Consider the following 15,447-nt stretch of genomic DNA (forward strand, 5'->3'; position numbering starts at 1 on the left):
CACGCGGTCGATGCTTCTGTTGTACGGGTTTCGAGGCCGTCTGACCCCGGAGGTAAATTTAGACTAAACTTCGGAACATCAATAGCGACGTGGTTGTGATTCCGGGTGGCATGATGCCAGTGCTGCAACCCCTCGACGTTTCAGTCAACAAGCCCTTCAAAGCCAATCTCCGACAGGAGTACGAAGAGTGGGTGCGAAATCCTGACCGGAAGAAGACGCCGACGGGAAAGCTGCAGAAAGCGTCCCCATCAACCATCGCAAAGTGGATTTCGGACGCGTGGAAGAGGGTCAAAACGGACGTGGTGGTCAAATCATTTAAGAAGTGCACGATCACAAACAACTTCGACGGAACGGAAGACGGCCTGCTGCGGGATACCGAGAGCAGCGGTTCAAGCGGTGCGACGAACTCGAGTGGCAGTGGAATTGACTGAGCATCCTACAGAAGCGCTGGGTTCACTGTCTGCACCAATTTTTCTTTTGAATGCTTGCAAAATAAATTATTATTTCTCGCACCCATCTCGTCGTGATGTCGCAGAGAAAAGAGGGAGGGGGGTGTCATTCTAGATTTTTCGAATCTAAGCAAGCCCCCTCACTTTCGGCATCGCGATCGTGAAAAAAAGGGGGTGCTTAGAATCGAGTAAATACGGTAGGCAGCGGGGAGAAATTCGGGACGAATATATTGATTGTTACGCTTATTGGCATCCCCTCTGAAACGGAGTGGGGCCAAATGGTCCCCTAACCTGCTCTATTTATTCAGGTTTTGCTACATGTATCACCATCTGGCATTTCGCCTATCTGATCTCGATGCTAACTTTCGTATTTATAACCTTGCCATCACAATACTGTACCGTTACATACACTTGCAATAACTCCGGTTCTACCAATTTCCTCCATGCTTTTCTTTTTAACAATATTCTAAGCGTATCTTGCTTATCTCGACTGCTGATCGGTTAATGCTTCCACCCGCTTTGAATCCCAGCACTATGTCGTCCGCATAAATCAGCCTAAAGAACTTCTGTTTGCACCCTTCGCCCATTACGGATGTCGGATGAACCAAACCCTAATTCACTGCTTTCCAGTCGTCTTTCTATGCCCTTAACATAAAGCGTAAACAACAATGGAGACAGAAGACATTTTTGCTTCAGTCCTTTGCGAATTTTCAACTCTTCATCACATTTTCGGCCTTTCCAAACAATTTTCACCCTTTTGTCCCTGTATGTATGCCTGAGCAGCTCCACAAAATCGTCGTCAATGCCCTCGCGTCGTCAATTCCTTGTGTGCGTTGTTGTAATCTCCCTTAATGTCTAAAAATGCTATCCATAAAGGTGTACTCTAGGCTATTGGAATCCTTATGCACTGAGTTAATGTTCGCACACTCGGTGTGGTTGCATAAGTGACCGCTTTTGTCGTCTGCAAAAGGCCACGCGTCGTCTGCAAGCCGTTTGGAGGACGTACGTTCCAATCAGGCGTCGCAATTCACAAAGGTCAGGTGTTGTTGTCGTGTCAGCTCCATGCGCGACAACAAAGCAGTCCTTCTTTGCCACGGAAGTCTGTACGTCGCAAATCCGGTGAGTTAGAGACCGCGGTCACTTAGCGCTTGAGACCGAAGGCTTCTTCCGTGCCTTTCGGCATGCCATGGCAACAAGCACCAGCCGGCCCAACAGTACTGCACTGTATTCAACAGTTGGAACGCAAACAGCGGAGTGCGTTGGTTTTGTGTTGTATGCACGGGGTACGTTGAGAAGCGGGAGGCTTAGGACGGCAGAATGCACTCTGTGAATGTGTGTTCCTCTGTCACAGTTGCCGAGTTTCCACTAAAACAACTTCTGAAGCGATGCCTTTTCTTAGAGTGGTTGCCTAGGAACGCATTCTATTAATACGTGCATTCGGGATCGCGCTCTGCACACATTTACTTCAAATGTGAACAGGCCCGACGGGTCGCTAAGGTTGCGAGATAAACGAGACGGTCTGGACGCGTTCTGCGCCGTGGTTTCCGATGCCACATATTTTCCGGCTTTCATCGCTTACTTGTCGCAATGTACGTGAGTAGATATTACCGTATTTCCCGGACAATGAGTCACACCTTTGTATAAATCGGACCCTTCCCCCCACTTCTCGCGCCTTTCGAGGAAAAAAAATTGGTATACAAGTTGCACCGGTGCATGAAGACGCACCTATTTTAAGGCGCTCGGGATGATGCAACACCATTATGCCCGCTTGTACACCCACCTCGGGGCATTATATATCCGCAAGCAAACTTTTTTTACTAGCCGCAAATTACAGAAGAAAAATATTGCCACACAGAAATTTCATTTGGGATTTGTCTGCGTGTACGTGAGAATTCTGCCACTTGCTCGTCTCCGCGAAGCCCTGTGTTTTTATCGATGTTATGAAACTTGATCCGACCAGTATACAAACGAGAGCGCTGCCGTGACGCGAAGGGCTGCGTGCGGCGGCGCAAGGTGAATTGATGACGCAAACAAACTACTGCAGGTGGCTGAACCAGCACGTGCGCTGATGACGTTCCGATCATTCCGTAAGCCCTCCGTGACATTGGGTGTCAGTGCGAAGCTAGGCCTGGCTTTGTGTATTACAATCGACAGGCTCCTGGGAAGGTTTTCTGGTAGGAAAGCTTCGGGAGTTGCGATCGCCTCCTTGAGCCTCTTCTTTCCGAACGTGCTGCTTGGGGTCCAGGGGTGCGGAGAAGTTAGGTGGGGTCGCAACCGGGAAAAGGGGATCATTGTTCTCCCACTGCTGGCGGTCGGAATGCGGCTTATCTCGCACTAGGCTCTATGCAGTGACACGACATGAACTTTACTTGAGTTCTGAGGGACTAAGATCTTGGGGAGCCAAAACCGAAGGCTCCCGAAGATCAAGTCGGTGGCTCCGCCCACGATGGGACCGGGAGATCAAGTCCCGCCGCAATGTCGTGGGCCCTCTGGACAGCCTGGAGTTGAATGTGGAGATTGCTGCTGTTGAGAGATTCCTGCCATTGTTCTTTCGTGATGGGCGGAGAGGCGTTAAGGGCTGGGCACAGCCAGAACATGTGGTCAAAAGAGCGCGAGTCATGACCACATTTGGGGCACGACTTGTTTTTGTTTGTTTGCCAGTGTTGTGCCCTTGTGCGATCTGGGGTCAAATGGATGTTTACATGTATGTCTTTAGGATCATTTACGTAGTTCTTCGCACTTCATTTCGAAAGTTGTAGATGTAGCCCTCGCCGTCCTCATTGCTTCCTGCCTGTCCGTGTTTAGCAGACGGCAATCTTGGAGCCATAGCGGTGCCGGCTGTCGATTTCTGCTGTCGCCTGGAGTATGACTTCGAACTCCAATTGGCACATGTTTGCGACCTGGTTGTAAGTGCGGCTTCTTTTTTTGGCGAGCGTCTCTATTTACCTCTGAGATGGATTGGTTTGCTCGCTTCACGAGCTCATGTCGCAGCAATGACAGCGCGCCATCTCGCGAGTGGTGTTCCGACGGTGTTGTTTCTCGGCGTTCGGCTATTTCTTTGCGCTTCGCCCGAGAGCAGCGCGCCGGCAAGCTCATACAAACCATGGAAGTCGTGCCGCCGATACTGAGCACGCTGCAGGACTGTTTGAGTGCAAAACGGTCACGGCGAAAGGTGCCACAAGCAAAGTGGACAACGACAAGCTTTACACCACGCTCGCACCCGCGCTCTCTGTAGAGGCAAAAAAGGAGAACGAGCAGGTAAAGCCCCCACGTGTCACCTCTCCGCTTCCAAGAGACCGGCCGCAGCCACATTCTTTTGGCGGCGAGGGAAGCCGCGGCGTATAGGGAGCAACAAAAGGGACGAAAGGTTCAACGCTTCCTTCTCCACCCGCCCCGATTCTGCGTATAGCAGCCCGCAGCCTTAGCCTGCACGCGTGGTACAGAGCGCGTATCTTCACAACAGCAAATAAAGGGGGAGAGGGGGGGTAAGGGTGTAGCGGTAAAAATGCGTTCTTGGTACTGACGTCCCGTCGCCCTCTCGCACTCGCGCGACACGAAGCTGCGAAGAAGAGGCTTTCGACGCAAATCCTTGCTATAACACACGTCGAAGGCAGAAGTGCTATTCTTAATCGAATCCCCACCGCGTCGACTTTTAAGAAATTTATTGAATTTAGAAGAAAGAGCCCAATTATTTCGACAATTCGGAATAAGTTCGTAGTAAATCAAATTGCCACTGCGTCGACATTTATTGAATTTAGAAGAAAGAGCCTAATTATTTGGACCATTCGGAATAAGTTCATAGTTTGATTTAGGTTTTCGTTTTTCTTACAATAACTGCTAGAAATCGACATATAAAAAACAAACAAAGTAATTTCGTATAAATACGAACCATCGCATTTTAACAATATCTCAAACTCCGAGCAGCTCAATTGCTGCAGCAAAAACCCGCAGCTGACACAACCACCTTCTCGCAACGCACGGGGTGCACATCTGGGCGATATTATAATTCACAGATCTAAACTCGCGAAAACGCACTATTGGCGGCAGACGTGCGAATGAGTCGTGCCTGCCTGCAAGCGGAATTTCGCAAATCTAAATATAAATCTCGAAAGCTTCTTTGCGAACAGTACAGATACATCCTCATTAGCTGCAATACTGTCGTCATAGATGCACGAATCAACAGTGCAAGCTAGAACCGTTTCGTTTGTGATCTCTGGCGTGAGCCAAGATCGCGAAATTCCTGTCGCTAAGCTCGCGATTCATTCCCGCCCTCGCAGAAACCCGTGACAGACATCGGCGAATTGCCGCTCGTTCAAACAGCGCCGAGAATTCTGCGAGAGAGAAGCATTCTTCCGAACAACAGCCGCTGCAGGAAGGTCACGCGGGTTTATACCACTGTTTTTGTTTGTTTCCTTTATTTGCCTTCGACGACTACAAGCTGTACATTTGCGGTGCAGGCGACGTTGCATACGCCGCTTATAGGAAAAACGAACACCAGAACCAAGACGTCGAGAAGCAGAAGAATAAGAAGAAACATTCGCCTGCAACCAGCGCTGGCAGACAGACGACAGGACGCATTCTTCTCTGCACTAGAGGAAAGAAACGGCTATCTTGTTGGCGTAGTAACATACGCCAAGCCCGTGCTGTGTAAAGACGCGTTGCCGCTGTCCACAGACGTCCGATGTCTGCCACGCCATCACGCCATTCAGAACCGATCACTTGTTTCTCCCGTTTCTTTTTCATGTTTATTTTTTTGTAGCCGTGAGAAGTGAGGGACCACTTGAGATGGCATGGGGAGGTGAAAGCTAAAAAAAGGATTGCATTGCCCGACGCTCTATCTAGGAGGCCTCGACGGCGGTCAAGCGCTGATGAGGGCTCGACTACGTGATCGCTGTTATCTCTCGAGCGAAACCCAAGCCAAAGCTGCAGAGAGATTTCTCCTACCGCTCGCGGATAGCGTATCTTCTGCCGTTCCCTTCGCGCCAGACAGTAGACGACGCGACGAGATATAGAGCGCAAAAACGTAAAATCACGTCCGCTTTGCAACGAAGACTTCGAAGGTGCTTCAACTTATTCGCCAGCAGTTAACGCTAATTAAAAAACAACGGTTTACTGGGCAGTTGGACAAAGCGCGATTGGAAAATCCGATGAAACAAACACGCAACAACGACGTGCCATCGTTTGCGACTGTGGCGCCGCAGCTTATACGGTGGCTTTCCGGCACGCAAACGCGTCTTCGTGTGACACACAGGCGAACGGTCTACTGACCCAAACACAACCGGCTACGTCACGGATCGACGTCAGCGGCTGATCCCATGACGTGCGTGGAGCATCTTGGGAAGTCCTCTCCCGGCAGCCAAGGCCAGGTGCGGCGAAAAAGAAAAGAATAGGTGGTGGCTTGCGACGGCGGCGGTGGTCGTAGTCAGGGGGTTGTTGAACGACAGCTGCGCTTTCGCGGCACCGACTCGCGAAAACATACTCGAGTGGCGGATCACAGTCGCGGTTAAGAAAGCCTTTCGCTCACGTTACCGTCGCTCGATTAGATAAAACGCTGCTGCAAGACGGCCGGCGTGGTGGGTCTGAGGCGCGCGCGTCACAGCGTGGAGGCCGCCATATTACGAGCGCCAGGGGGGGCAGGCAGACGGCATAGTTGACGCGACGTCACGTGATTGGTGCACGTGACACTCGGGCGAGCGCGAGCTGCGGACGCTATTGGCTGCGCTCACGTGGTCCCATATCACCCGACGTTTTCCGGCGTGTGCTCCCCCACTGCACCCGCAAGCACAGCCAGGCAACCCGGCAAACCCCTCAGCTTCGCCTCCTCGCTGTCGGAGTCAGACCCCCTCCGCTGCGTCTGTATTTCAGCCGGCGGCTGCCAAGACCAGCTTCCATTCATTCAATCGCTACTTCTCCGGTGCGAGTGAGCCGCCCGTCGCCCTCCAGGAATACACCGCGACTACAAGAAAACCACACTGCAACCTTAACAGCGGCCGCCGCCACCGAAACAAGAGCTCAACGAGAAGCAGCCAACCTATTGCCCCGGCTTCGCTTCACGCATTTATGAGGAACATCACCAGCCGGCGACATTAAATCCAAAGAGAGAAAGAAAAACACAGGTAAGCTTAGCGTTCCCTCATTATTATCGCTATTTTTCACGCGACCGCTTCCGTGGCGATGGCAGTGGAGGCTAGGTTTTCCTTGGAAGCCGAATCTGGCTTGTAAGAGATGCAAAATGAAACAGGACGTCGGCAGCACAATGCACGACGTGGCCCGTTCACTTGAAAGGGGGTTTCTGACAGAGCTGCAGATTCGGAAGGGCCAGGTCGCGAATATCTCTCTTCTTTTTTTGCTCGTGACCTAGACTGTCAGCGGTCCGCTAACCTCCGGTTCCTCTGGAGGAAGTTTTTCCACGGTCAGCGGGCTCCCGCATGTTCCTATTGCACAGCCATACAAGTTCAACCCGGGCGATTTCGGCGTTCGTCGGCGAACGCATGCTTGCACCTTTCGGCTTGAAGGCGCAGCCTGTCTGTGATCCCGCTTCTTGCTGGCGATGCGCACTGCTGTATTGCTACGTGGGCTTCTTTATCGACTGCCCGGCGCTTCACTAAACCACACCCGGTCGCGCCGCCAGCAACGCATTGCAGTAGTTCCGGCCTCGGGGGCCGCAAACTGAAGGTTGCCTGCCATAGCGGCGTCTTCCGGCGTGCGTACACTGATGCACCGGGCAGCAATATGTGATCGTGCCCGGTAACTAATTCTGTTTGTGGCACGCACACAGTGTTAGCACGACACCTGGGAAGAAAGAAAAAAAAAAAGGCTGAATTGTCGTCAGCAAGAAAAGCGAGCAGACGATCAGCACTTGTGAGCAGACGACTTTCGTTTGTAGATAAGTTGTGGCAGTGCGGAAGATTATAATTTCTGCTGCGCATTAATTTCTTTTTGCGTGTGTGTGCAACTCCATTAGCTCGCACAGTTGCTAAACGTTGGTTTTTAACTGCAGCAGCAAAAGTGATTACGCTTGAGCAGGCTGTAAACGAGTGATTGAAGAACGTCGTGACAGGGCGTCGGCGTCTTGCTGCTTATCACTTTCTTTTTCACGTACAAATAAAGAAAAACGAAAATAAAAACATTGAAGCGCACTGTTCAGACCTTGCTTAACGCGAGCACGTTTAAACTGAACGCAGTGAATGCCTCCAGCGAAGGACAATTCAGATGCGATTAGTTTCGTTTGATCTCGATCTCCTACATAAAGTCTTGCGGCCATGGCTTGTCTTGTGCAATTTGACAGTGGACGCATTTTGCTGGGATTGAAATCGCGCATGCTCGATTTCCTTGGATGTCTCAGATTGCACGTTCCTAACACATTGCGCCTTTATTGGAAAAACATACTTCCCGAAAATCAAAAGCGTTGCCGGCGGCGTACAGCTTTTCTATGCAGCGCATTAATATGTGATGAGAAACTTTGTCTATACATCAGACCGTGCTGCTTTCATTAACATATGCTTAATAAGTCTTTTATGACAGCCAACACAACTGTTAATCTCTCTCCGTACATGTAAAGTAAGGTTTGAGTGTTTTAATACTTACGGAAAGTATATTTATTGCTTCGTTTCTCATTTTATTCAAAGCTTAGCTCTGGTTTGTTCGTAGTTAATGTCCTTTCAGCGCGCCTAACGTCGTGTTCAAAGCAGCAGCGATTCGTCGTCTGCATTGCCTAGGACGCTTCTGCTGCGTGCAGCCGCGTCCTTCCCTGTCACGTTACAAGCGTTGGGAAAAGATAATGCATTCAAGAACAACGCAAAAAAGAAGAGCGTGTTGCACGCCCTCTCTCAAACACGCGACCGAGAAAAAAAAAGTCGTCTGCTACTCCACGCGATCAGCCTACCGGTCACGTCATGTTGTCACGTGCTCGAAACCGGTGCCTGGGATTGGGCAATTTCGCCTTGGCAGAGCGGACGCCGGTAGGGCCATGGCAACGTCATACGAGGCTGGATCGCAGCGTAACAGCGTGTCGCAGAAGGCTATATAAAAAGGGGGGAAAAAGATGCCGGTGTCTGCAGCATTGTGGAGTCGTCTGCTTCAGCGCTCGCTCGTGTTATCCTTTCCTGAGGACCTTCAAGATTATGCCGCGCTGTAAGCCAGCCAACGTGTAGGTTGTCGTGTGCTTTTCGCGAGGCAGGCGTAATTTTCTTTCCTTAGAGTTGCAAGTAAATGAGGAGTGGATGAGCTGGAAAGCAGCGGCATCGCGAGAGGATAAAAAAAACCTTCCGGGCGCGTATATTTTGCTTTGCTTTTCCTCAAGCACACGAATTTGTGGCTTTCATGCTGGACCTGACCGAACCTATGTGTAGATGAAAGCGGTGCATTCTTTACTGTTTCCACTGAAGATGTGGCGCACTCGCAGCAGACCGATTGCAGGTACACATCATATGACAAACCCGTTCACACTACAGGTTAACGTGCAAGTTCGCGCGTTTCAATTCGCGTTCTTCCTGCAAGCATAGTCTCTCTGGGAACAAAAATTAGTTCACACAGGCCTTCATCTTATGTAGGCCTGCCCGCGAACGTAGTGGAGATGAATAGGACGGAAGAGGTTACGATATATATATGTATATATATATACTAAGCTGAAAGCGGTTGTGCGTCCCTACCCGGTGCTCGTAAAGTAGCAGACGATGCGCACACAAAGCACACGATTTTTCACCCACTGCAGACAACTCACGACCGCGAGCGGACGACGCGTCAAGGAAACGGGGCCGCACGCGTGTTCACCGAGCTTTCAGGGTCAACGGAGTTGAAGGCGCTTGCCCGACATTCGTAGTCATGGAGTTTGCGTATACACAGACCTCTCTCCTCCATCCCTCCCGCTTTTCCAAAACAAAGAAGTAATTGTCCAGAAAGAACAATTACTCCCGCCAGAACCTCCGCGACCGAATTAACGCACTGAGGAGCTAACGCAGATGTTGTTCGTTCCTTCTGTTTTTATGCAGTAGGGTGCTAATGTGGCCTGTTCTGTTTATATCGCACCGTTCTTCTTACGTTGTAGCCAGGATTTTTACTTTTCTTTTCTCCAGGAAGGATCTTGAGTTTGAGCATATGTCACCAGCCTTGTATAATTTAGTGCTACTCATTGCGTCAGACGCTTTGGAAGCTAATTGAGGTACCCGGTTGTAGACGCTTGATGCTACTTTCAGAATCTCAGGCAAAGCCCTTTACTTACTGATGCGCATTGTCAACACGGGGAAAACGCGTCTTTGCTGAACACCGCAGCGTGTTTAGCACTAGAGTTCGTGCGCGTTCAGTAATTTGGTGAACCCTCACAGCACTGGTATGGCAATGATCCTTAATGACAGTTCTTTATACCATTGGAGCATTTGGCGAGGCGTTGTTTTGTCGTCAGGTTACAGTGATACACTATTCATTCTGATTCCGTCACTGATAACTACATCCGGTGCCCTCAGCTGCTTCAGTTTCCGGGATATCAGTGTGCGAATGACGTCTGCTCAGCGTCATCTGCTTCAACGAGAACAGTGAAAAACCTAAAAGCAGACGACACTAATGTTGCGCCCTCTGGCTTGAATTGCTCGCGGATTTGTGAGAACTCATAAACGCAAAGAGCAGCAGCTACAATGACAGCAAATAAAACCATTGCATCTTATGTGGGCGACGCGATACAAGGACTTAACAGCTGGCAGAGCGCTCATTATGCAGGAACGCCTTCCTGCAGCTTTCGTCCACGTGAGCCTTTTGTGACGTAAGTTGTCACCCTGTGGTCCCTGGACGAAACAAAGGGGAGGAAATGAGTCTGGCATGTGTTCCTCGTCATGTTTTTAAGTACGGAGCCCTCGTCATCAGCGCGCAGCGGACTGCGCACGTTGGCATTCTCACGAAATTCTACATGCGCTTCACGTAGAGCCCAACATTATTGTATCCAGAGAAACGTTTCTGCAGTTTTTCGTCTACTATATACACGCATCACTCAGCAGCTCCAGAACCACTTTCGTCTGTCGCTGCAGGTTTTCGTCGTCTGCTGGCATGCATGCACGCTGTTGCAGACGAAAAGACGATGCCGCGCGCGGCCTCTCTCGTATCTTTCTTTACGCGGGTCGGCGGTATTCGACGAGAGTTCGCTTTCACCTTCGTAGTACGAGGAATGTGTGCCTCACCCCTACTTCATTTCGAAAGCGTGGTTATCGTACCTCGCAGCATGGTTCAGTAACCAGGCGAACGTTTATTAACGGTGCCTCTCGAAAGACGTCATCGCTTCGAAAAATTTCCCCTCAGAAGTGATAATCGAAAGAAAAAATAAAATTACCACGGGGAAAGCCCCCCCTTCTCCATGTTGCGTTTTCTTTTGAGGCTAAATTTATCTTCCGAAGCAGATCGAAACGCACTCAAACATGCGTCGGCTCTTAAAAGGAATATGTCCGAGAGATGAGTCGAGGGCAGTTCAGGGTCGAACACGCGGTAATTACCTTTGTACGCACGTCACAAGCGCTGGTCGTGGTGTGATGTGCGTGGCGCGGTGGTCTCGCGTGTTCGTGTGACGTCTGAACTAGGGGGAGTTCGATTGAAAGGCACGCCATCACACGGGGAAAAAGTTAAGCGTAGCAAGTTATAACTCCCCCTCCATCTCTACGCTATCTCCGTGAAATGAGAGTAATTCGCGCGGCAAGTTAGAAAGAGAGGGAGAGAAAGCACGCTAGCGCGAGACGAAACGGTTCGGTCGTCAGGGCACCTGAGCCTGTATTTTCCAGGGCGGGCAAACCTCCAACGAGGAAACATTTTGTCGCTGCTGCAACGGGTGTGTTCGTTCCCTTGTGCCACCCGAGGCTATATAAGTTAAGATTGACAGTGAACACTGTTCGACGTTATCGTGTCGTCTGCTTCGTCCTCGCATGCGCTGTCGTCTGCTTGCGTTGGACGGTAAGGTTGCTGTCATGGTCGTTTCGGGTCGCGCATGTGAGCCGTGACTTGCGGCGACACCGTCGGGCGTTGCTTCACTCGAAGATGTAAACATGCATTTTCTTGTGATCTGGAATTCAAGACTGCGTTTTCGTAACACCGAGCTTGCCACTTCCTGAGGTAGGAAAAGAAAGAAGGAAAACGCCGGGAATGTACGACTGCCCTGCGCGAAGCGGTCGCAGGTTTTCCATCCGCCTACCGTGCTTGCAGACGATCTCCGAACAGACTTATGTCCACGGAAGCTGTCCACAGTAATCGCTGTGGACAAGCTACAGGGCGTGACGTCACGAACGTTTGGTGGCGCAGCCTTCACATCTCATGTGCGAAAAAAAAAAAAATCACGCACTTTGCTAACTTTCTGAACTTTCTCAACAAGCAAGTTTACAAAAGCTTTAGGTAGTTTGCTAATATCTTTTGAAGCGGCGTACAGTGAAGTAGTGACACAGTCGTCTGTTTTTGGCTGTGCAGCGCCTGTTTGTTTACAAGTACATACAGCTTGTCTTTGCATGAACGCATAGCCATAAATGGTGTATGTATATATGTGCATCAGGTTGTTTTTTCATGTCCTTCCATTATCATTTATATATAATTTCTTTAATTCATTTAAGAACTGCAGATAATTTTCCCTATGCTGTCCTTGGTTTCATTGTATATTTGCTTCTTATTTTATATATATATATATGCCGGACCCCTGCCGAAAAGTTGGAAATAAGGCGTCGTTTTTTTCGTACGTGGGTCCTCAACCTACAAGTGCCTGTTCAACTACGCTGGAACCGGCAGACATTTATATATACCTTCGTCAATGTTTGATGACTGGTTTGTCTAGTGCATATTATCCACGTTTCTTCATTTGCTCACTTTGTGACCCTTTCACATGGATAATCTCTCGCATTTCCGATTTTTATTTGTACAAAAAAAAAAAAATGAATAGAATCAAAGTATAGCGCTTGTTATGTCGTCCGCCGAAGCATGCATATAGCTCTAGCACGGAATCTCTCGTTGCATTTGTCTTGGAACGCTGTCGGATCTGCACTCCAGACGTCGCTTACACGTCATTATATACACCATTATAGCCACCCTAAAAAACGTCTTTGGGATCTTCGAGGCACGTGGCCTGCTTTTCTCGGTGCATACGACTCGTGGGGTTGATCGATGACCGCAAAGGGCTGTCGCGACGGTCTGCACTGAGTCCCCATGCACCTGCCGCGAGCCTTTGCAAGCTTCGCGCGAGCTTTAAGCTCAAGTGACAAAGGTCAGTACGTATATAGCGCGGACGGAAAGAAAAATGAGTGAAAAGTGGCGCGTAATCAGTCGCTTTCGCACTGTTTCTCCAAAGCGGTGTATACTAATGCGAAAGTAAGAATCGCTCTGCGCGAACCAGGACGGACGTAGTAGTATAGACGTCAGACTGGAGTTTTGCGAGACGCGTAGCGCCACCTGCCGGTGCGGAGAAGCAGTAATTGGGTAGTGCGAAGCCCGACTCCCCTGCTAAGTTGCCTATGTAGCTATATAGCGACTGCGAAACAACGATTTAACTACATTTTGGTCCATATTGCGAGTGTTTTGCGCATTTAACACCCAGACAGAGAGCTATGAATTTCTACGCTAGTCGGACGTGCCGCCGAACTGCCATTAAGCGCTTGCTGGCTCACTCTTCAGACTGATGGCGGAAACGACGGCAACCGCGATAGCTCCGCGCGCTACGAAGAAACGCCGCAATCGACGCTACGGTTGTGTTGTAAATTGCCATGAACGTGAAGGACTGAATGACAACGTTCAGTTTTACCGATTTCCGTCGCGATCGTATGAAGGGGAAATGCGAGAGCGCTGGATACGGGCCGTTCAACCTGTTGGGTAATCGAATTACTTGCATTCCCCGCAACACAGCGGCTCGCATGAGAAAGTGCGACAGTTTTGTTCTGCTGTAATTATGTTGCGTAGCCCTGACGGAGAACCGTGGTAACCAAGCGAAAACTCAAGAATCTGCAGCCGCCACTTCGTTGGCAACAGAGAAAAACAAGGTTGCGAACCATCCTGCGTATGTGCGATTGATATTTCCATCTGTTAACAGACGTCCGCCTCCGCTTGACTCAACAAGTGGAACGGAAAGATTTGTCAGTTTAAGCAAACATTTTGGTTCGTTCATGAATTCAAAATCCTGTTCTAGAGCATCGTTGTATTGCGAGCTCATTTCTACTTTCGGTATTTTGTATGTCCTGCGCCGATACAACAAGCACGTTTGGCAATGTGCTGAGCCTGCTCGACTGCGTTTTTTCAAATGTGAGTAATAAAGTTGCTGTAGGAGCACTGGATGAATAATTGCGAAGTAACGCACGTGTGTAAAGTAAAAAATGTCGCGTTTATTTACATTTATTTGTGCGCGCTTGTTGCTCGAAGCGTCTGCGTAGTTTTGCGGGAAAGATGCGGCGCGTAGGCACTGTAGGAAGCTTACTTTCGTTATAATCGCACACTGTTTGCTGCCTTGGAAAGCGTTTTCTGCTTGCTGCCCTGAAAAAGGCTATGGAAGGATTTACTATCTGTAAATAATTGCGAGAAAAAACATTACGATAATAACATGCATAAATATATAGGAGATACATAAGTCTTGTGTTCAGGACATTTTCAATATGAACCAATTTGAAGTGCTTAGATGTTTATACTCATATGCCTATCAACAAACCTGATGCTCTCTGTACTTGCGAGCTGCAGCACACCGAAATAACACCTAGCTGAGACTTTTATATTGTACACGTACTTCGTCCTGCTGAGCTTCCTCCCTTTCCGAAGTGGGGATGGGCGGCAGAACCTTTCCAGGTCCTTGATTTTTAGAAAACCGTGCCTCAACACAACCGAAAGCGGAGGGTCCATTGTGGCCTATGCACCTTCGCTTGTGGACAGCTCTTTTTGCACTACTCAGTTCGCGCCAAGTCTGCGATGGGGGCGCTGGTGACGGGTTTTTCCGCAGCGCCGCCTGGGCAAAGTCTGAGGTCTATGGCAACCGCTACACCGTTTGTCCGCAATAGGGAGTTTTATAGTTTAGGGGACGCAAGCGGCTCGCGTACGCAAGAACTAGGGGCCACGGTACAGCGCATGCGCAGACATCTACGTCCCGGTCTGCGCATGCGCAGTACCGTCGCCCCTAGTTCTTGCGTAAGCAAGCCGCTTGCATCTCCTAAACTAAAACTCTCCAATGTCTGTATGCGCTCGCGTCGTCGTCTGCTCCCGAGGAGGGAAAGCAGACGGCGTTGTAAGGCGCGCATTGTAAAGTTTACGCTTAATTAAAACCGTGCTGAGCAGTTCGCTTAATACCAACTGGGAGAGAGAACGTGTCAATTTGAAGCGTTATTTTTGGTTTTTTTTTCACATCGTTCGCCATAATTTCCCCACGGCGTCGTCTGCTCCGGTGTTGTAAGACGCGTAGTTGCGTCTGCTTTTTTTAACGGCTGTAGAGCAGAACTGATGTGCAGTAGAAATTGGCAGGGTGAATTGCGCGACGGGAAATGAGAGACGGAGTTACGCGGCGTTACACTGTGTTGCAGAAGTTGCAGCTGTACGGCGTCTGTCACTCAAACAAGAAACCGAGCGTGTCTGCGTCGTCTGCTAATCAGGAATGAAAGCAGACGACGCTGCAAACGAGTGCGCTACTGGTAACGTATAGCAAATTTCCAGGATAAGCGCTAAGCGAAACGCGGCTTCGTTTCCTTTCTTTTTTGTTGCGTACGCTGGTGACAGGCTTGCCTTTCACGCTTCGTAGCTAGAACATAGCTGCACAGTTTTGTAGAGAGGAAGTTCTGTGACCCTGAATTGTGACGCGTCGACAGAACGCAGCTTGTGGCATGACAGTTTGTTTCAATCTTGCCCTGTTCGCGAGCCGACAGCTACGCGCTTGGTTACGTACACGCCTACGGTGTCGTCGTATACTCGCGTTCAAGTGACACTAAATGGCAGCGCGACACTAAAAGGCAACGCTAACCATTCGTTCAAGACCGGAAAGCATGGCTTCGCAATCGCTTTAATTCATTTAGTGGCAAAG

General features: G+C 49.7%; 1 protein-coding gene across 1 annotated transcript in view; it reads left to right on the forward strand.

Moving 5' to 3' along the window:
- The first annotated feature begins 4,905 nt into the window (after window positions 1–4,905).
- LOC126529219 (fatty acid synthase-like) overlaps window positions 4,906–15,447 on the forward strand; it is a 58,785-nt gene continuing 48,243 nt past the window's right edge. The window contains exon 1 of the mRNA XM_050176816.3: window positions 4,906–6,565. The gene's annotated coding sequence lies outside the window, so the exon portion shown is untranslated. The remainder of the gene's footprint in view (window positions 6,566–15,447) is intronic.

The sequence above is a fragment of the Dermacentor andersoni genome, chromosome 8 (genome assembly GCF_023375885.2).
Source record: "Dermacentor andersoni chromosome 8, qqDerAnde1_hic_scaffold, whole genome shotgun sequence".
Lineage (NCBI taxonomy): Eukaryota > Metazoa > Arthropoda > Arachnida > Ixodida > Ixodidae > Dermacentor > Dermacentor andersoni.